Source organism: Artemia franciscana, chromosome 5 (genome assembly GCF_032884065.1).
Source record: "Artemia franciscana chromosome 5, ASM3288406v1, whole genome shotgun sequence".
Lineage (NCBI taxonomy): Eukaryota > Metazoa > Arthropoda > Branchiopoda > Anostraca > Artemiidae > Artemia > Artemia franciscana.
In genome coordinates this window covers 45,159,161-45,180,272 of record NC_088867.1, presented here as the reverse complement: position 1 = coordinate 45,180,272, position 21,112 = coordinate 45,159,161, and the positions used below count along the sequence as shown (strand labels likewise).

Here is a 21,112-nt window from a genome sequence, read left to right as displayed (position 1 = left end):
AATAAGTAAATGTCGTAGATATGTGGTTGACGTAACCGTACTGGATTCGCTTTCTTTGGGGGAGTTGGGGGAGGGGTTGGGTGCTTTGGCGAGTTTGGTGCTTCTGGAAGTGCTAGGACAATGAAAATTGGTAGGCGTGTCAGGGAGATGCACAAATTGACTTGATAATGGCGTTTTCCTAGATTCGACCATCTGGGGGCTAAAGGGAGAGGAAAAATTAGAAAAAATGAGGTATTTATAACTTACGAGTGGGTGATCGGATCTTAATGAATTTTGATATTTAGAAGGACATCGTGACTCAGAGCTCTTATTTTAAATCCCGACCAACATTAAGCCTCTGATTTTCCTTTAAAATCAATCTATTGATTCCTAGAATTTTGTTAAAGCTCATTCATACCTTATGAGCTCTTGGCTCTTAGCTCTTCTGGCCTCGTCACAAGTGCCATATGAGCTCTTAGCTCTTGTTAGCGTCTAGGTTCTGCGAGGTCCCTAGCGTCAAGCTGGTTTCTTTTTCAATTTTCTTTCTATGTTGATATTGCTCAAGAAAAAGAAGTCCCAGCTTTTCCACTTCAGTGCCCAAGCCAACAGTTAAAAAAATACCATAGTTACATCAAAAGAATCGCTGATTTTAAATATATAAGTTTCATCAAGATTAGTCTTACCCATCAAAAGTTACGAGCCTGAGAAAATTTGCCTCATTTTTGAAAATAGGGGCGAACACCCCCTAAAAGTCTTACGATCTTAACGATCGTATTTATTGTTGATTTATTGTAGAAGTTTCAAGCCCCTATCAAATTCAAATTCCATATAGAAGTTTCCTATATGGAATTTCGCATTTTTTGCCTTAAGACGAATCACGGATGCGTGTTTATTTGTTTTTTTGTTTGTTTTTTTCCCCAGGGGTGATCGTATCGACTCAGTGGTCCTAGAATGTCGCGGAATGGCTCATTCTAACGGAAATTAAAAGTTCTAGTGCCCTTTATAAGTGACCAAAAAATTTGGAGGGCACCTAGGCCCCCTCCCACGCTCATTTTCCCCCCGATGTCACCGGATCAAAATTCTGAGATAGCCATTTTTATCACCCTAGTCGAAAAACCTAATACCTATGTCTTTGGGGACGGCTTACTCCCCCACAGTCCCCGTGGGAGGGGCTGCAAGTTGCAAACTTTGACCTGTGTTTACAAATAGTAATGGTAGTGTACAAATAGTAAGTGTACAGACATTTTCAGGGAGATTTTTTGGTTGGTGGGGGGGGGGAGAGTTGAGGGGGGGGGGGGTTTCCATGGAGGAACTTCTCATGGGGGAAGAGACTTTCAATGTAGGTGGTGCAGGATTTTCTAGCATTATTTAAGAAACCAATGCAAAAATAAATATGAAAAGTTTTTTCTAATGAAAGTGAGGAGCAGCATTAAAACTGAAAACAAACAGAAAGTATTACGCATATGAGGGGTTTACCTCCTCGTAATACCTCGCTCTTTACGCTAAAGTATGTTTAGTAATTTCAACTATTTATTCTACGGCCTTTGTGATTCAGGGGTCATTCTGAAGGAATTAGGACAAAATTTAAGCTTTAGTGTAAGGAGCGAGGTATCGAAGAGGGGTGAGCCCCCTCATATACGCAATAATAACATACCAATATAGAAGTTCGTTTTGTAAGTTAATTCGTAAGTTACGTATATTTTTACTTATGAAAACGTTCGTATTAAAAATTATATTTGCCTTTTTAAGTAATCGAAAAATTGGAGGGTAACTAGGCCTCCTCCCTCGCTCCTTTTTTCTCAAAACCTTCCGATTAAAACTATGAAAAAGCCATTTAGCCAAAAAAAAAAAATAATATGCAAATTTTGTTTCAATTATTTATGTGCAAGATCAAAACATGCATTAATTCAAAAACGTCCAGAAATTAAATAAAAAAAAACAAGTTTTTTTAAATGAAAGTAAGAAGCGACATTAAAACTTAAAACGAACAGAAATTACTCCGTATATGAAAGGGGCTGTTCCTCCTCAACGCCCCACTCTTTACGCTAAAGTCTTTTACTGTTTTAAAATGTGGAGTTAAGAGAAAGAGTCAGACTTTAGCGTAAAGAGCGGGGCGTTGAAGAGGAAAAGCCCCTTTCATATACGGAGTAATTTCTGTTCGTTTTAAGTTTTTAGTTAAAGTTATTTATAACTTTATTTGTTATTTGTTATTTGTTAGTTGTTGTTGTTATTGTTATTTGTTAGTTATAAATTAAATAATATATGTTGGATAATATTTTTTCACATATATTTAAGAAAACAACAATTTTTTTCTCATTTTTTGGAAATTACCACAAATGAAGGCGTTTTGAATGAAACTACCTAAAAATAAAATATTTTTGAAATCAAGGCGGGAAAGCGAAACATTTTTCCTCTAGGCTAAAAAAATCTATGCGGGGGGGGGGATTAAATGCCACCCCTCCCAATTGGTACCACTAATCAGACCACCCTGTTTTTGAATAACTTTGGAAATTTTGTGATTCCAATTCATGAAAGAAATCGAAGATAGATATTTGGGCAGACTGGTATTGGAAAGTAGATATGTGTGTTTATTTTTTCACTTTTGATTCTGTCTCTTTGTTGATTGTTGAACTAAATTAAAGATTGTTAACTAGTTTAGTCTTAGTATTTAAGTCTTAGTAAATCCTAGTTCTGTAATAAAAAAAAAAACTGTAGAAAAAATATTTCTCCCTTTTACCGCCACTGATATAAACAATACCTGGGATCAAACAGTTCATGGTAACAAACTGTAGTTAGGAGCGACCCGGCTTAATTGTAAACGCAAGTTTAAAAAACGGAACTTTGATACTAATAGATACATCAAAAAATTGGATTTTTATTCTGATTTTAAATATAAAAGTTTCATCAAATTTAGTCTTACTCATCAAAAGGTACGAGCCTGAGAAAATATGCCTTATTTTGGAAAATAGGGGAAAACATCCCCCAAAAGTCACAGAGTCTTAACAAAAATCACAGCATCGCATTCAGCGTATCAGAGAACCTAATTGTAGGAATTTCAAGCTCCTATCTACAAAAATACGGAACTTCGTATTTTTTGCCAGAAGACCGATCACGGGTGCGTATTTATCATATAATTAAATCAGTCAAATGAAGAAAGATTTAGGATTCTAGCCTCTTTTCTGCTAATTAAGGGTAATTGTCCAATCGAACTTTACTCCCCTGAAATGTCATAATTATGATTTGGTCAATTATATCTTATATTTCCGTGTATTTTCGGTTTTTCTCCAAAATTGTCCCTGACATCAAAATTTCGGCCCGCTGAAACAAATTCTTTTGTAAAGCCCCGGCTGAAATTGACTCTTCGATTAAAGCGCGGTTTACCATTTCGTCCATGTCATTTGGTTATGTAATCTTAAAATAAAGCAATCTGAGAAATGCTAATCAGTTCCAAGTTGAAGTTTAATGTAGTATTTGCATATTTTTGCTGATAGGAATTAAACAGCATATGTTGATTATTGTTTCTATGTTGTATTTGTTTATATTGCAATAGGATCAGTAACTGTTTAAATGTTGCCTGACATAAAATTAAAAAAAGAGCTATGAATTTTTGCTCCCAAGAGCGACAGCTCAAACTGGGCCAACTGAAACGGGGTTGAAAGTATTTTTCACAATGCCTCAAGAATGGAATAGCTCAATGATGCATATATCTTATTGCTTACGGATTGTTCTGGGTACCCGGCTGACTGGCCGTATTTCAAACAGTAGGTTGTACGAAAAATGTGGTTCAATTCCGCTCTCTAGGGCTATATTGAAAGAAAGATTGAGATGGCTAGGCCACGTAGCTGTGTTGGCCTCAGGCGGCTTGTTACTGCGGGGTGTTATTATTAGTAGTAGTAGTGGTAGTAGCAATACAATTTTCTATTCAAATGCTCTAACAGGCAATCAGTAAAAACAGCACTTGCAATCAGTGGCCTCAATTTGTGAAAATCTAGTTGCCTCAAGTATGTCACAACGTCGTAGGTGGGCAAATTTGCCATTTTTTCGATGAAAATGACTAAAAACAAAGGTTTTCCAATTAAAATAGCCACACATAAGTTTTTGAACTCTAGGGGAGATAATTTACAGCAAAGGGTGGGATGGGCAAAAGGGAGAAATCGGCACTAAGCTCTTGAAACTTGTAAGATCTGAAACTTGTCGGCTGTAGGCCTTTACATGCCTTATTGATAATTCCAAATCAACTGGAAATCTCAAAATTTTTACTGGATAGTGTTTTGACCCTGTTTTTGTGAAAAAGTTAGTGTGAAAGAAAATGACAACAATCAACATTTCCACATGGAATGATCTTTTTTGCTACTTAAAAAGTTGTTACTAGTTATTTACAACTCTGTTACTTATAACGAAAATGTGTTACTTACAGCTTTTTGTTTTATTCGAATAAACCCTCTCTCAATATATTACAACCACTTCTTTTTCATGGCTACCCAGGAAAAAAGGCAACAATAAACAAACAAACACGCAACCGTTATCAAATTTATCGGAACAATAGGCCTACCAGAATTTTGTGTTTTTGCGCATGGGAGCTTGAAGCCCCCACAAAAGTATTCTTGGAAATGCTGACTATGATGCTACAGTTTTCATCAAGATTGCACCCTTTTCAGAGGGTAATTACTCCTTTCTTCAAACTACGCAAATTCTCTTAGGCTCTTAACGTTTTTTATACGATTTAAAATTAATGAATGTTATATATTTGGAATCACAATGCAAAATTTATTGTTTTAATATTTTTATTATTGACGAAACTTAGGTTTCTCTTGGTTACTACTGTCTTAAATGGAATCAAAGGGAAACTGTATGACAAAAAAAAAATGTGTCCTTTTAAAATGGCAAAACTGAATTAGATGTTACAAATATATTAATTCTTGGAAATTGTTTGTTTCTTTCGTGTAAACCTGGTCGGTATTTTGATCTATATTTATTTGTATGAAGACACATCAAAATCGTACTGTTCGAATTTTTGAGTAAAGCGTTATTAATGCCATAAGCCTTTAATCGGACTTGAAGGGGAGGCTGTTAGTTTCTTATTCGTGGAAAATTTTGTTTGTTTTACCTTTGGTTTGATTGTTCACTTTGATTTTATGTTCTTTTTAGGGTTCATCTGTTTATTCACAATAATTTTTGTTTATTCTAATTTTGAGTTGATTATTCATTTCATAGTGTTATGGGAACACAACTGATCTTGTCCTGTTTTTCTTCTTTTTTTTCTTTGTGCCACCGTTTTTATTTTATTGTGATTAGCGGCAAGGGTTCAACCATCATGGTTGGAGCAGAAATTGTGGACCTCTGGCCAACTGGTCGACATGATCGTGCATTTTGGAAACCTTCATATAATTCTTGATTCGGCTATAATGGATTGTTTTTGTTGGTCCTCGAACGAAAACCTCCAATGCGAAAGCAGAAATGGAATTTTATCAGAATTTGAAGTTGTTTCCACCAACCTCCTATTTCTCAGGGGCGTTATGTTTGCTTTCTATGCTTTCTAGAGGAAAGTCCGCTTAAGAAGATGAGCTAGTAGAAAGAAGTTTTAAATTAAAGTTACCTTAAAGCCTTAACATGTTTAAGATGCGTGACGAATATCTGGCCCCATCTTTAATAATTTTCTTTGAATATCACACCAAAAGTTACACTTCCAAAATATACACCTGCCAAACTTTGATATTTTTCTCATTGCTGATAAAATGGGACGTTTTACTTTACTGCCTTCTTAGTAGCGATAATAGAAAATTGGCCTCGGCGAGAAAGTCAACTCTTGAGCCAAAAGAAACATATTGCCTTTTATATTAAATCTCCTTCTTAATACTGATCAGTAATCCTTGAAGAGCTAATGAATGTGTATCGTATCAGTACCCTTTTTGTACAAAAGATCGATCATGAGGAACAGTTTGTTTGAAAATTTTGAGGGGTCTTCGCCGTCTTTATGTTGATACACACTTGAAGACAATGGATAACGATTATGCTCGACAACGTGCCAAGACCTGATTTTTTTGTAAAATAGCCAGGGGGAATAGGTGAGGCCTTGGTTTCTCCATCATCGTCTTCTTTTGCACCTTCTATCTCAATTTTTTCCAATAAGGAAGGGATTTTGCAAGTATTTGAACTACAATCAAACAAGAATTGTTAATCTATGCGATTGAAGAGCCAAAGTGGGCAAGTTTCTCTTCCATGATCCCTGCTCCAGCCTTCAGAATGCCAAATTTATTTACTGGACGGTATTTTGCACCTTTTTTCAAGCAGGATTCTGCAAGAGTTATGAATTCAAAGAGGCGAAATGTGGGTTTTTAGTTACTTCAACAGCCCCTTGCAATGCCAAATTTTTATCAGAACGGAAGGCAAATTTCGCCTTGTTTGAGCCGGCTTACTAAAGGAATTTCAATTTTTATTATCAAACAGTGCGTGGCAACGAACTGTAGTAAGGAGCGACCCGGCTCAATAGTAACCAAAATTCTAAAAAATGGAATTTTGATACCAATAGCTACATAAAAAAAAACTGAATTTTAATGCTGATTTCAAATATAGGCTATAATTTCATCAAGATTAGTCTGACTTATCAAAAGTTACGAGCCTGAGAAAATTTGCCTCGTTTTAGAAAATAGGGGAAAACACCCCCTAAGAGTCATACAATCTTAACAAAAATCACACCATCAGAATCAGCGTATCAAAGAACCGTTATTGTAGAAGTTTCAAGCTCCTATCTACAAAAATGTGGAATTTCGCATTTTTTGCCAGAAGATAAATCACGGATGTGTGTTTATTTGTTTTTTTTCCCAGGGGTGATCGTATCGACCCAGTCGTCCTAGAATGTCACGGGAGGGCTCATTCTAACGGAAATTAAAAGTTCTAGTGGTCTTTTTAAGTGACCGAAAAATTGGAGGGTACCTAGGCCCCCTCCCACGCTCAATTTTTCCCAAAAGTCACCGAATCAAAATTCTGAGATAGCCATTTTATTCACCATAGTCGAAAAACCTAATAACTATGTCTCTGGGGACGACTTACTACCCCGCAGTCTCCCTGGGAGGGGTTTCAAGTTACAAACTTTGACCTGTGTTTACATATAGTAATGGTAACTGGGAAGTGTATGGAGGTTTTCATGGGGATTTTTTTATTTGGGAGGGAGAGTTGAGGTGCGGGGGGGGGGGTTACGTGGGAGGATCTTTCCATGGAAAAACTTCTCATGGGTGAAGAGACTTTCAATGAAGGGGGCGCCGGATTCTTTAGCATTATTTAAAAAAACAATGAAAAAATATATATGAAAAGTTTTTTCTACTGAAAGTGAGGAGCAGCATTAAAACTTAAAACGAGTGGAAATTACTGCGCATATGAAGGGTTTACATCCTTGTAATACCTCGCTCTTTATGCTAAAGTATTTTTAGTAATTTCAACTATTTATTCTACGGCCTCTGTGATTCAAGGGTCATTCTTAAGGAATTGGGACAGAATTTAAGGCTTTAGTGTGAAGAGCGAGGTATCAACGAGGGGTGAACTCCCTCATATACGCGATAAAAACATACGAATATAGAAGTGCGTTACGTAAGTTAATTCGTAAATTACGGATATTTTTTACTAATGAAAATGTTCGTAAAACAATTAAAAGTTCTAGTTGCCTTTTTAAGTAATCAAAAAATTAGAGGGCAGCTAGGCTTCCTCCCTCTCTCCTTTTTTCTCAAAATCTTCCGATTAAAACTATGAGAAAGCTATTTAGCCAAAAAGAAAATTAATATGCAAATTTTGTTTTAATTATTTATGTGCGGAGAGCCAAGATCAAAACATGTATGAATTAAGAAACGTCCAGAAATTAAATAAAAAAAACAAGTTTTTTAATTGAAAGTAAGGAGCGACATTAAAACTTAAAACGAACAGAAATTACTCCGTATATCAAAGGGGCCTTTCTTCCTCAACGCTCCACTCTTTACGCTAAAGTTTTTTCCTTTTTTAAAAAGTAGAGCTAAGAGAAAGAGTCAAACTTTAGCTTACAGAGCGGGGCGTTAAGGAAGAAAAGCCCCTTTGATACACGGAGTAATTTCTGTTCGTTTTAAGTTTTAATGTCGCTTCTTATTTTCATTTAAAAAAGTCTTTTTTTTTCATTTAATTCGATAACAAAATTAATAGAACAACAGAGGGTTAGAGCATCCTCCTCAAACTTTTAAGCGAAAAGGCTAGCATGTTGTTCCATTATTTAAATCTAAAAGACGAATTATTTTCAACCTGTTTGATTTGAGATACAAAGTGGGCTCTTGACCCCTCGGACACCTCCCCCTCTCATCACCAGTTTTTTTTATTGATCCAAGAGTTTTTGCTTTGTTTGATTGATTGCACAAAACGAATCTTTGATTCCTCGAAGACCTTATCCCATCACAGACTTCTCAGCAGTAACGTAGGCGAATATTTTTTTTTCTGATTGGTCAAATTAGATTTGGTGCGTACCCTGGGTCGATAGGAAACCAGAATGATGATTTTCAGAGTAGAATTCCCCTTCTCAGATCTCCATCCGTCTTGAATCATATGGAGTTTTTTAGCCAAGAAAACAGAGTTGATAGATTCCAGAGACATTCACCACTTCTGAGACAACTCCCCACTTTCTGTAATAAATAATCCACTGTCACTTGAAATTTGGTAGGAGGAACCTACAGTTAAAAAGACGCTACTCAAGATATTTTAGAGCATTAAACCTTACAGTCCTGGTACTAGCAACATTTAGAGTCCAATGCTCGAGGATTTCTCTTGTATCGCAAAACAGGCTACCAGCTTTTTGATCCGTGAATGTATCCTCTGAGCATAAAAAAATTTATCATTTTTCGCTAAAATACATCCATCAGGAAATTAAAAAAAGCAGATTTTTTTTTACCAGTCGTATTATCGCCCAAAATACGCATTGTTAATCAAACAGTTCGTGGTAACGAACTGTAGTAAGGAGTGACCCGGCTCAATAGTAACCAAAACTCTAAAAAATTGAATTTTGATATCAGTAGCTACATCAAAAGAATCGCATGTTAATGCTGATTTTAAATATATAAGTTTCATCAAGCTTAGTCTTACCCATCAAAAGTTACGAGCCTGAGAAAATTTACCTTATTTAGGAAAATAGGGGGAAACACCCCCTAAAAATCGTAGGATCTTAACGAAAATGACACCATCAGATTCAGCATATCAGAGAACCCTACTGTAGAAGTTTCAAGCTCCTATCTACAAAAATGTGGAATTTTGTATTATTTGCCAGAAGACAAATCACGGGTGCGTGTTTATTTGTTTGTTTTTTTTTTGTTTTTTTTTTTCCAGGAGTCATCGTATCGACCAAGTGGTGCTAGAATGTCGCAAGAGGGCTCATTCTAACGGAAATGAAAAGTTCTAGTGCTCTTTTTAAGTGACCAAAAAATTGGAGGGCATCTAGGCCCCCTCCCACGCTCATTTTTCCCCAAAGTCAACGGATCAAAATTTTGAGATAGCCATTTTGTTCAGCATAGTCGAACACCATAATAACTATGTCTTTGGGGATGACTTACTCCCCCACAATCCCTGGGAGAGGGGATGCAAGTTAATCTATGGATAAACACCACAGAAAAGTGCTAGATTAGATGCATTGATGGTTTTTAATTATCATTTAGTGACTGGAAAAAACATGGACAATTCTAAACTTGGTGACCAAAATTCGCCACGCGGCCTTTTTTGAGCAGGTTTGCTTTTGTATTCGAGTGAGAAGGTATTTATGAAGCTAGTTGAATTGGCTTCTAGAGATGCAACTTATGAATCAGGGGCTCGATATTTTTGATATTTTTGGGAAATTTATAACTATTTCTTATTTATTATTTACAGCTATTGTTTTCCCGGCACGCTCAGTAAAACGTCTGAAACAGACCTTGGACCTAGTGGGAAACCCTATCTGAATTCATTAAGGTATAATGGGTACGTATCTCGAAATGTTGGATCTTTGCAAGAACAACAGGTTTCTTAGATCACATGACGGATCAGTAACATTTTCATTTAGTTCTGCTAAAAAAAAGTGTCGCTTTTACTGCCGAAGTGAAAAATAGTAAATAACAAATATAACTGAATGGTTTTAAGTTTTTGCTGTCTGACTCGGAAGAGAAAAAGCTTTTACATTTTATGACAAGTTCATCTTTGTGGAGTAATAAAATGTGGAAAGTTTCTTGAGACATTCACTTAAAGAATACAGATAAGTTTGAATATTTATTTCTTTATTTGATAGAAATATTTGGGAATTTTCATTTATCGGGAAACACTTTCTTTTTTAAGTCATAATAACATATGCAATTTTATTAGAATATAAAATACATAAGTATCAATGAGGGGCATTGTTGAACAGAAGGGCAAAATATCCACACCATTGAGGGACAAAGCGGAGACAATATTTGCTAAATTGCTGAAGGGACAAGGGAAGCTAGGTCAAGTAGTGCTGATATAATTAGCTAGTTTTGAACTACAGCCGAGTTGCTTAAGCCTAAATGGGATTGCCATGTATTTTTATGCTGCTGTAATTTATATTGTCACATATTTTTAATTATTACCTAACATTTTTGTGATTGATTTTTGATAAAACAAATGTGTGTCAATGTACTACCTAGGAGCTTCCACGCTTTAAGACGTATTTATGAAGCTGGATATTTTTCATTGTGGGGAAATAGTGAATCTTTGAATAGATTGAGTCGGAGGAGGGGCGTGCTCAGCTTTTGTGCTGCAGTAAGCTATTAGCAGTAGTAGTAGAAGTAGTCAAAATAGAAGTAGAAAGGTGAGGGCACTCTTTCTTTCTAACCCCTAATGCCCTTATTCTAGTAATGAAAGTCTCTGCACAAATATTTTTTTTTCATATATGAGATAATGCATGAAATTATTCAATACTTCGAATTCCAGCTATGTAAATGCAAGGCAGTCCATAATGGAAGTAAATTCTAACACTTTTGCGAAAGGTAAGGTAAAGAAATGGCACTGGATTTCATAGTCCAAACCGTCGGTGCTGATCTCTGTTTCATGGCCTTTCAGCAAGGACGTGCCATGGGGACTGAGGACTAGCCGACACTAGTCGTCCTGTACCTTAGCACCCCCATTCCTGTCAACCTTCTTCAGGCTTTTCCAGTTACCCACCTAGAGCTTGGTCGACTCTTGCTGAACATACAAAGTCACGCCACTAATCTTTGCCCCAAAGCAAATTGTCGAAAACACCAGGACTCGAGCCCTAGCCCTGAAGTACATGACATTGCAAGTTCAGTGCGCTAACCACTCGGCTAGGATAGATCTTGATTATGATGAATGCATTGCCATGAATACCTTTAAGATTGCATTAGGAGAATTTGGGCCACCTTTTGGCAAAAACATTTGCTTTTTTGTGATTTTGATCTCCTCTGCTTTGATCCGCTGGGTCAAGTCTCTAATATCCTCCACCTTTTTCTTCACTGTGACTCATTACTGTACGAACCGGAGATCGTGATTAGGTCACTTGCCTAATTTTTTTGCGCACTAGTGGCTTCAATTCCCGGAACGACGTGGCGGAGGAAATAACATTTATCTTTTAGAATCTAGGCGGAAAATTATGCGTTTTTTAATTTTTTTAAATGAAAATACCGAAAAGTGCGTTTATCAATGAAAATACCAACAAAATGTATTTTCCAACATGTATTTCAAAAAGGGGGGAATCATTTTTGACCTCTCTCAGTTCACGCCCGCTGTCCTCCCTCTACCTTATCGTTTCCACTTTTATGGACCAATTCGATTTCTCTTATTTTCTTTAATACTGTCCACTATCACTAAACTGCTTAAGACCCTAGTATTCATACAATAAAACTTATATGCAATGACGATAACAGGCTAAAGGGGCCACAATTTCATAATATATGACGGTTTGCTACGAGAAAAATAGCAGATAATTAAATAATTATCGACAATCAACTTTAGAGATGCGCCCAGACTTAAAGGTAAATGATGAAAAGTGTTGTGCTAACTGGGATAAATTTACAAGGAGACCTCTAGTAGTCTCTCATGCTTTTCCGGTGAACACACAAGGACTGGCGATGGTATGTGGCAAATTAGTCAAAAATAGTGGAAAACTCATATTTTAGATGTGTTTCAGAATTCATTTTCTTTAATGTAGAGAGAAATGGGAATAAAACCAAATTAAACAGGCGGCATATAGTGTTTAACGGAAAATTATTCAGTTTTTGCATTTGAATCAGTGTTTATTATATGTTACCAGATATGTCGGATTGGAGGTGCTATAAAGAGCTGCCATTTTCTAAAAAAAATCAATTCCTTAAAAGTTAAAGAAACGAAAAAAACAGTAGAGAAGAGAGAAACGAGGATAATAGGAGCCAGTGAAAACCGTAGTGTGTAGTGCAAATATTTCGGTCAAGACCTCCGCTTAACCGTCCTCAGTACACGATAATAAAGTAAAAATTACTAATAAATATCAAAGGATAATATAAAAAAAACCTTAAAGCAAACACAAGAAATAAAATATGACGACCTTCTCAATGTAACGGTGAAAAGTTAACTGAATAAAAATACAATGCTGAATAGTAATTTAATTTCTTTATTTATATAGTGTTTTTAAAAGTTAATCGCTTCCAAGGTAAGACACCATCACAGATTAGGTTAGGTTGCAAAATATGATTTGTTGATTTATGTAAAAGCCGATCAGAATTAACTAGTTCACTATCAACGGGGCTTAAATAGCTTTCTCCAGTGTCTCTATTGAGAGCTACCTTTCGGTGAATGTGTTTTTTTTATCTCAACTACCTCTCTAAAAACTTGTATGAAACCTTTAACGGGGGCAATAATGGAAGTGTTGTCAAATAATATGAAATGGTGTGGATTGTCATACACATGTTGAGCTAAGGTGGAATCAAAAGTCTCTGGCCTTTGGCCTAGCTCCTTAGCTTTGTCATAGAGGACTTCTGTTCCAACAAACTCTCCCCCAATTGCTGGTGGGTTCTTCCAAAATACAAACAACCACAAGGACAGGGGACCCTATAAGCACCACTGCTCAAAATGGAGCTCGTTTTATCTTTGCCGCTGTTAAAATAGCTCTGAATTTTATTGGAATTTTTGAAGGTGACATTTAAGTTATGTTTTTTGTTTTTTTAGAATTCTTTGCCACTTAATTTGGGAAAGTAGGATAAAACAGTAACGACTTTCTTATTGCACATTAAAGGGATGATATCTGTTGGAGGTTGTGGTGATGATGCACTTCGTTTTCTATGATGTATTCCAGTAACTTGATGGGATATCCAATGGAAAACAAAATGTCCTTCAGATAATTCAATTCTGGGATTATATGAGCTTTCAATCATATTCTTATTACACGATTGACTAAAAATATAATTACTCCTCTTTTTATGCAAGAGAATTGCAAATACCTGTCCTTATGTGTAGGTTTTCTGTAAATGAAATATTCAAGGCTGAGAGATTTATTGAAGATTATGTCGTCTAGAAAAGTCAATTTATGATTATCTTCTAGTTCTAATGTGAACTGAAGGTTAGAATCTAAAGTGTTAAGAAGAGTCAAAAAAGTGTCAAGTTCTATCTCTCCATGATTCCACACGGAAATAACATCATAGTGCTGATGGTTAGAATCTAAAGTGTTCAGATGAGTAAAAACAAAGTGTTAAACTCTATCTCTCCATGATTCCACACATAGATAACATCATCGACAAACTGGCCCCAGAGACGGTGTTTCAGGGGAAAAGTATTCAAAGCAGAGGTCTATGCAAAAAGTGGCCAAAAAAGGTAAGAGGCTCGGACCCATTGGAAGACCCAAAATGTGGGTGAAAATTTATTATTTTACCAAAAATATAAGGAACATCTATTGCAAGGACGAACAAGACATATAATGGTTTCGATATCTAATGTTTTATTGTCCATTTTTCAATATTGGCTTCTAGTTTCTTTTGGAGGGCCAATTCACACTTTCTGATATCACAAGCAGTATACACAGAAATGGCATCAAAACTCTCCAAAGTTGTGTCTTTCTTTTATTAATGTTAGAAGTTTGGTTTGACTTAAGAGGACTAAAAATTGTAGATAACCATTTTCCCAGACTGGAAGCTGGAGAACTATAAGAAGCCTAAATTGGGCATATAGGAATTCCATCTTTGTGGATTTCGGAACACCATATAATTTAGGATTGAAGCACTCTTTAGGATAAAATATTTCGTACATTTGTGGAGCAATAAGTCTTTCAGTTTGTAGAATTCCTAGCTCTTTTCGTACTTCACAGGTGGTCTTGTCGAAGAAGCCTGAATCATTAGGTTTATAAGTGTAAATGTCGGATAACTTATCCGTAACTTTTTGTTATGTGAGATTTTATCAAGGATAAAAATTTCATTCCCCCTGTCAAGCCTGGTGATAGTAATGTCTGGGTATTTTGTTAAATTTTTGAGAAATTGTGTTTCCCGATTTTTTGAATTAGAGGAATACGGAGTGAAGTCAAGAACATTCCTAATAACCTCTGCTCGAAGTAGGTCTAGGTTTTCCGCAATACCTCTTGAACCAAATATACCCACCTCTACACTGAAGACTATCTCTGAGACATTTACTCGTGCTTGAGGCAAGTAAAAGTTTGGTCCCTTGGAAAAGACATGGTTTTCTTCTGGTGTAAGGCGTCTCAATGGCCGGACCAGGTCAGAATCTAGGAAAAAAAACATCTGAAATTTGGAATTTTTGGTGTTGTAATTTACAAACTTCTGTCGAAAATTTGTAACCTATCAAGTTGTTTTTCACGCCAGAAAACGGTTATATGGCAATTTAAAAAAAATGATACCATTTTCGAGAAAAGATTTAAACATAAATATAATTAGTGTATGCTTTTGAGGTCCAACGACACAGCACCCATTCGAACTTCGATCTAGACACCTTTTTAAAAAAAAACTTCTTCAAGACACAGGTTCTATTAATTTTCTTCAAGTTGCAGGTGTATGCTACATAATAGGGTTACTTAGAGTCCACTAGTCAAGCTGGGGAGTCCCGGTTGTACAAAAAATTGACCATTGTCCAATATTTACATCTGAAGATGGCATAATCTTACGTGACTCTTTTGGTACCGGTGGACCTTTATAATCCAGAAGAATTTGGCTTTGAAGGACAACGATCCATGAGGTGTTAAATCTTAAGGCTCACTCACCTCAGTATTGAAAAAAATTCAGCGTGTCAACATCGAGGATATTATTCTTGGCATATTACTTAGTAATAGATTCTTTTACTCTATTCGATATTGATGGTGCTAGCAATAGTGAAATGAAACCTAGAGTACCTAACGTAGCGGTAAAAATTACAAGGGGCAGGAGGCTAACCCTAGAATGGGAAGAGACGTTTGCACGATAGGTAATATCATTAAGAAAATTCGTTGGAACAACAGATATAATTTGCAGCAAAAGTGAACATAACACATATACAAAGATTACAAGACAGATTAAATGCTTCAGTGAAATATATTGAAGACAACGATCTGAATCAAGCTATAAAAAGGACTGAGTTTGTTGGATATTTTACTAGCTCAATTTTATTGAAGGCAACGATCTGAATCAAGTTATAAAAAGGACTGAGTTTGTTCGGTATTTTACCAGCGATAAAGAACCTTCATTCTTTGTTAGTCTATAATCGGTAGTAAGAGTGTCAAGATTGAAAATGCCGGGACTTGAGAAACAAAAATTAATAAGGAATCAAGTGATTTTTGAAAAATGTTTGATTCTAGAATATGATTTTCAATGAGTTATCTCTTCACAGGAAGATATTTACTCAGAGAATGATTAACTTTATAATTAAAAAGAATTTTTCGTCTTTGGACTATTGTATGAAACTTTTCTGTCGCTGCCCAGATGCACTTACTCAATTTACTGACGTATTAATGACAATTGTGCTATTGTTGATGACTATTATGAGCAGTGTAGATTATGCAGTCTATGTAAATTGTATAGAAGATCTGCAGCGCAAATTAAAGACAATAATTCTGGTTTTGAAGATATTTTTAACTCTCAAACATGAGGTTTCCCACACTCCAATTATCACTATGATAAGTGTGATCATTGAGAGAATACTTACCCTGGCATGATTGCAAATAACCCTAATCGTGATTTCAGTTTATTTTTGAGAGATTGGCATCTTTGTGGTTTTAAATTGTTTTGAATGGAAGAGCCTGGTCTATGCTTTAATTGCTGGAATAATAAGAGAGTCTGATTCTTGCAACATTGCTGTGAAGATACTGGCTACTATGATTATAAACCTACTGATTTTTATTGGCCTGTTACAGAAAGTGATTCTTCATATGGGAATTTCCTGTGTGACATTACTTCAAATAAGCAACTTGAACTACGTAAATTTGTAATATGAATAAAAATAGTATTACTGACTTCAAAAGAAGATATAATAAAAATAAAATAACATTATACTGTAGAAAATGCTACCCTGACCTGTTATGCCAAAATGAAAACAAATTGAATCCTGATGAGCTGCCGACGCTTATCATTACCGATGGTAACCTATGGAAAAAGAAATCGTGGAAGCCCTATAACCGTGGAAAAAGAAATCTAAAGGACACAGGCGTTTTATTGTGCATACGAGTTTTATTACTAAACAAATTCACCAAAATTTTAAAGTATTTCACTCTGAGGGCACTGAAATTTATGTTATACAGGTAGGAAAGAGTATTTTCAACTAGAAAGTCGTTCAATCAAGTATTGTCTAAAATAAATGCTGAGAAATTCACTGTAAGTACATCCGCGACATCGAAAAACAAAATGTAGTAGTGCATGAAAACCACGGCTTTTGTTTGATAAATCTTGCTCTCACTTTCAATTTTGAATAATAGATTTTCTACTTTGCTCACGAAACTTTTTAATATGAGGCGTGAAGAATGAATACGTTAGGCCAAGAGGATCAAAATATTTCATATTCTTGGCCCTGTGAAACATGCACATACAGTTCAGAATGGTAAGGGCACTGTTGACGCTTTGAATATGGTCGATGAAATCTGAGGGTATACAATATGATTTGTGTTTGGACATGTGGGGATCCAAATTGAATGTTTTGATTATTTGATTTATGTTCATGGTGACAAGTCTAATAGAACACTTCTATCAGGGGTAATTTTCCAACAGGTTTCAAATTGATTCAGCGATATTAATGCTATACTGTCCTCCATTGGTTCGGCAAAGGCACACTCTAAATTTACTCTACCCGACCCTACAAAATTGAAAAAAAATAAAAAAGAAAGAATGAAAAAGAGATAGATGAAGATAGCTAGAAATGAGGTAAAACATGATGAACTTCAGGTTCTATAGCAATACTTCCTCGTGTTCATGTTACAAAATATTCAGTATGCTATTGCTGAATCTAGGTCTAAGAAACAAAAAAATAAGGGCAAGAAATATTGAAGAAGAGTGAAGGAATTTCTGGATTCAATGGGGCTGTAAAATGTGCCAATATAGACAAATATCCGTTCTTTTAGTTTGAGTGGTGCTTCTGCACAGCCCTTTCCTCTTGTGAGAGTTTTAACTGCGCCCAAAGCAATAAAACTGTCAAAATCTAGAATTTCCAGACTGCGTAGACAGATCTAGACAACTCAAGATAAAAAAATTGAATTGGAGTGTTTTTCTATTTCTTAGTGTCAGCAACAATTTTTTTTTTTATTAAATCAGGAAATACCACTTGTTTGATATAAGCAATTACGAGATCGGTTGCCTAATTTTTCAAAAAACATGGTCAAGATTTATGCTAAAAGATTAAGTTCAAAAAAATTATGGTAATTATCAGAATTGAATTCAAGCTTAATTTTTGCCCAGAATCTACTAACAGAAAAGTAAAATGAAAATAAAAACGTCTACTGCTTATCCCAAATGTTGTCTAAAAGTTTGAAAGACTAAGAATCTGGAACCCTGTCAAAAGAATCTGAAGTGTAAAACACTCTAAAATGCAAGTGAGGCTTCCGGAGGGGTTGAGGTATTGTCCGCAATTACTGAGTGAAGTCGTGTCTTCTTCATTATTTTCTTTAAGTTGGCTAAACACCGCGAAACTGATGAAAGGTTCTTATACCCAATTTTGGCATTTCCTTTTTTAGCCGATTTGGACAGCCCTAAATTGCTGGCTATTTCATGCAAAACATATTGGCAAATCCTTGCCCATAATACATGCGCTAATAATTTTGCAACTACCTATTAAAACCGACTGTGTTGCTGTTTAATTCAGTCTATTATTTAGACCACTAAATAATAGAACAAGTTATTAGATTTTATGATGGTACCATCCCTCAGCTTCTCCGGAAGTTTGACTTGCATTTTAGAGGATAACGAATTTTTCACTACAAAATACCTGGTTTTTCTTTTCTCTCGCCTCCTTCACCTCCTCAAGCATAAAATCCCAGCGAAGAGTTCATTTATTCTACGCAAATGCTTTTTTCCGCTTGTGACTGTCGGTAGCTTGGGTCCTCGCAAGACTGTTTTTATCTATTCAACACTTATTTAATCCTTCCCTCCCCTCAATTGAAAATACGGAGTCTGCTTGCCTCCCCTCTAAACTGTTTGAAAATGATTTCCAATTCTAATGAAAATGAGTTTATAATCAGACAGACCAAGACTCACTTGACAGAGTATAACTTCGACGTGTAATTCAAATGATTGTGACAGAGCGAGAGTTTGCTGACATAAGAAGTTCTTCCATAAATATACTTCCAAAATAAGGCCGTATTTAGATATTTTTGCTTTTCACAACAAAATAGGGCTTCCTTAAATACAGGGGAGGCTGGCTTCCCATCAAACCCCGCAGGTCCCATCCAGCCCCCTTTAATGGTTCTTGCAATAAGAGAGGAGTTGATACCTTTCTTAGTGCCCAATTGGGGCACTATTTAAAATATATTCCCCCAAACAGAGCCAAGTCAAGGGTTAAATCACCCCTCAAAATTTATCTGGTGGTCCATTCGTGAAAGGATTTAAGATTCAGGCTTAAAAATAGTTTTGAGGCCTAATGATATCCCTCTCCAAAGAGAGATCTCATTAAGCCCCCCCCCCCTGATTGTTTGTGGATAACCATGCATACTGCATAAACCTTAGTGGTACTGGATGTATTGGTTACTGGACAGCATGTTTGCTTAGGGACAGATACCCACTGACATGGAGTTGTAGTCGCTGAGACTAGGAGGTAGTCTTTTAGGTAGTCCTAAGCGAATTGTATATCTAAAAATTTTCGACCCTGTCTAGACCGACATGAATGTTGTGTAGCGCATAATGGCAAAAATGGACATTTGAATGTAACGCAATCTCTTTTGACATCTAATTAAATAAAAAAATAACTAGTTTTTTTTAACTGAAAGTAAGAAGTGACATTAAAACTTGAAACGAACAGAAATTACTCCGTATATGAAATGGGTTGTCCCCTCTGCAATCCCTCGCTCTTTACGCTAAAGCTTTTAATTGTTTTAAAAAGTAGAATTGTGGCAAAGAGTCACACTTTAATGTAAAGAGCGAGGGATTGCGGAGGGGAGAAAATATCCTCCAAGAAAAGATCCTCCCACATAGCTCTCTCCCCTCAGCCCCAGCCGCCAAAACAAAAGAATCCCCCTGAAAACGTCTGTACACTTCCCAATAACCATTACTTTATGTAAACACTGGTCAAAGTTAGTAACTTACAGCCCCTCCCCAAGATTTTGGGGAGTACGTCATTCCCAAAGACATAGTTATTATGGTTTTCGACTTTACGGAACAAAATGGCTATATCAAAATTTTGATCCGTTGACTTTGGAAAAAAAATGAGCGTGGGAGAGGGCCTAGATGCCCTCCAATTTTTTGTCACTTAAAAAGGGCACTAGAAGTTTTCATTTCTGTTAGAATGAGCCCTCTTGCAACATTCTAGGACCAATTGGTCAATACAATGACCCCTGGGGAAAAGAAAAAAAAAAATAAATAAACACGCATCCATGATTTTTCTTCTGGCAAAAAAAATACGGAATTCCACATTTTTGTAGATAGGAGCTTGAAATTTTCGGTAATGGGTTCTCTGATACGCCAAATGCGATGGTGTGATTTTCGTTAAGATTCTATGACTTTTAGGGTTCCCCCCTATTTTCCAAAATAAGGCAAATGTTCTCAGGCTCGTAACTTTTGACGACAAAGACTAAATTTGATGAAACGTATATATTTAGAATCAGCATAAAAATTTGATCCTTTTGATGTATCTTTTAGCATCAAAATTCCGTTTTTTGGAGTTTCGTTTACTATTGAGCCGGGTTGCTCCTTACTACAGTTCGTTACCACGAACTGTTTGAAAAGGTCGTGGAACTACAATCTATATTCGATAAACCCTCTACCAAATTAACTGTCTGTTCGATACGATCACTTTTGTGGAAAATTGATTATAATGAAAAACTTTCCGAACCTTCCCTCTGGGAGAAAATACGAAATAAAGAATTTTTGTAGGTAGAAACTTGAAACCTGAATTTTCAAATTATGAGACATGTTAAATTTCATGGTTAATTTTCATCAATTTTGAACTTTTTTAGGGGGGGGGTGCATTTTTGTATGTTTTTTGAATCTTCTTGTGATGATAAACTGTGGTGGGTAAGTTCTAAATTGTTTGATTATGCATATTTAAAATTAGTGTACACTTCAGATTCTTTTTATGTGTTTTCGGAGTCCTAGTCTTTCAAAATTTTGGGTAACATTTTTAGGATAAGCAGTAGACATTTTCATTTTCTTTTTACTTTTCTGTTACTAGATTTTGGGCAAAAATTGACCTTGAGTTCAATTTTGATAATTACCATAATTTTTTTTTTTAGCTTAATCTTTTAGCATATGTTGACCAAGTATTTTGAAAATCTGGGCTACCGATCGCGTAATTGCTTATATCAAACAAGTGGTATTTCCCGATTTAATAAAAAAAAAAATTTTGTTGCTGAGACTAAGAAATAGACAAACACTCCATTTTAATCTTTTTATCTTGAGTTTTCTAGATTTGTCGACGCAGTCTAAAAATGTTAGATTTTGACAGTTTTAATACTTTGGGTGCAGTTAAAACTCGCAAAAGAGGAAAGGGCTGTGCAGATGAACCATTCAAACTAAAAAACGGGTGTTTTGTCTATACTGGCATT

General features: G+C 35.8%; 1 protein-coding gene and 1 long non-coding RNA gene across 4 annotated transcripts in view; one reads left to right on the top strand and one right to left on the bottom strand.

Annotated features, from left to right (window-relative positions):
- Positions 1–21,112, top strand: part of LOC136027479 (microphthalmia-associated transcription factor-like) — a 225,660-nt gene that overhangs the window by 96,368 nt on the left and 108,180 nt on the right. The gene's annotated exons all lie outside the window — the stretch shown is intronic.
- LOC136027480 (uncharacterized) overlaps positions 1–21,112 on the bottom strand; it is a 30,608-nt gene that overhangs the window by 8,709 nt on the left and 787 nt on the right. The window contains exon 2 of the long non-coding RNA XR_010617608.1: positions 14,544–14,668. This is a non-coding gene — a long non-coding RNA (uncharacterized LOC136027480). The remainder of the gene's footprint in view (positions 1–14,543; positions 14,669–21,112) is intronic.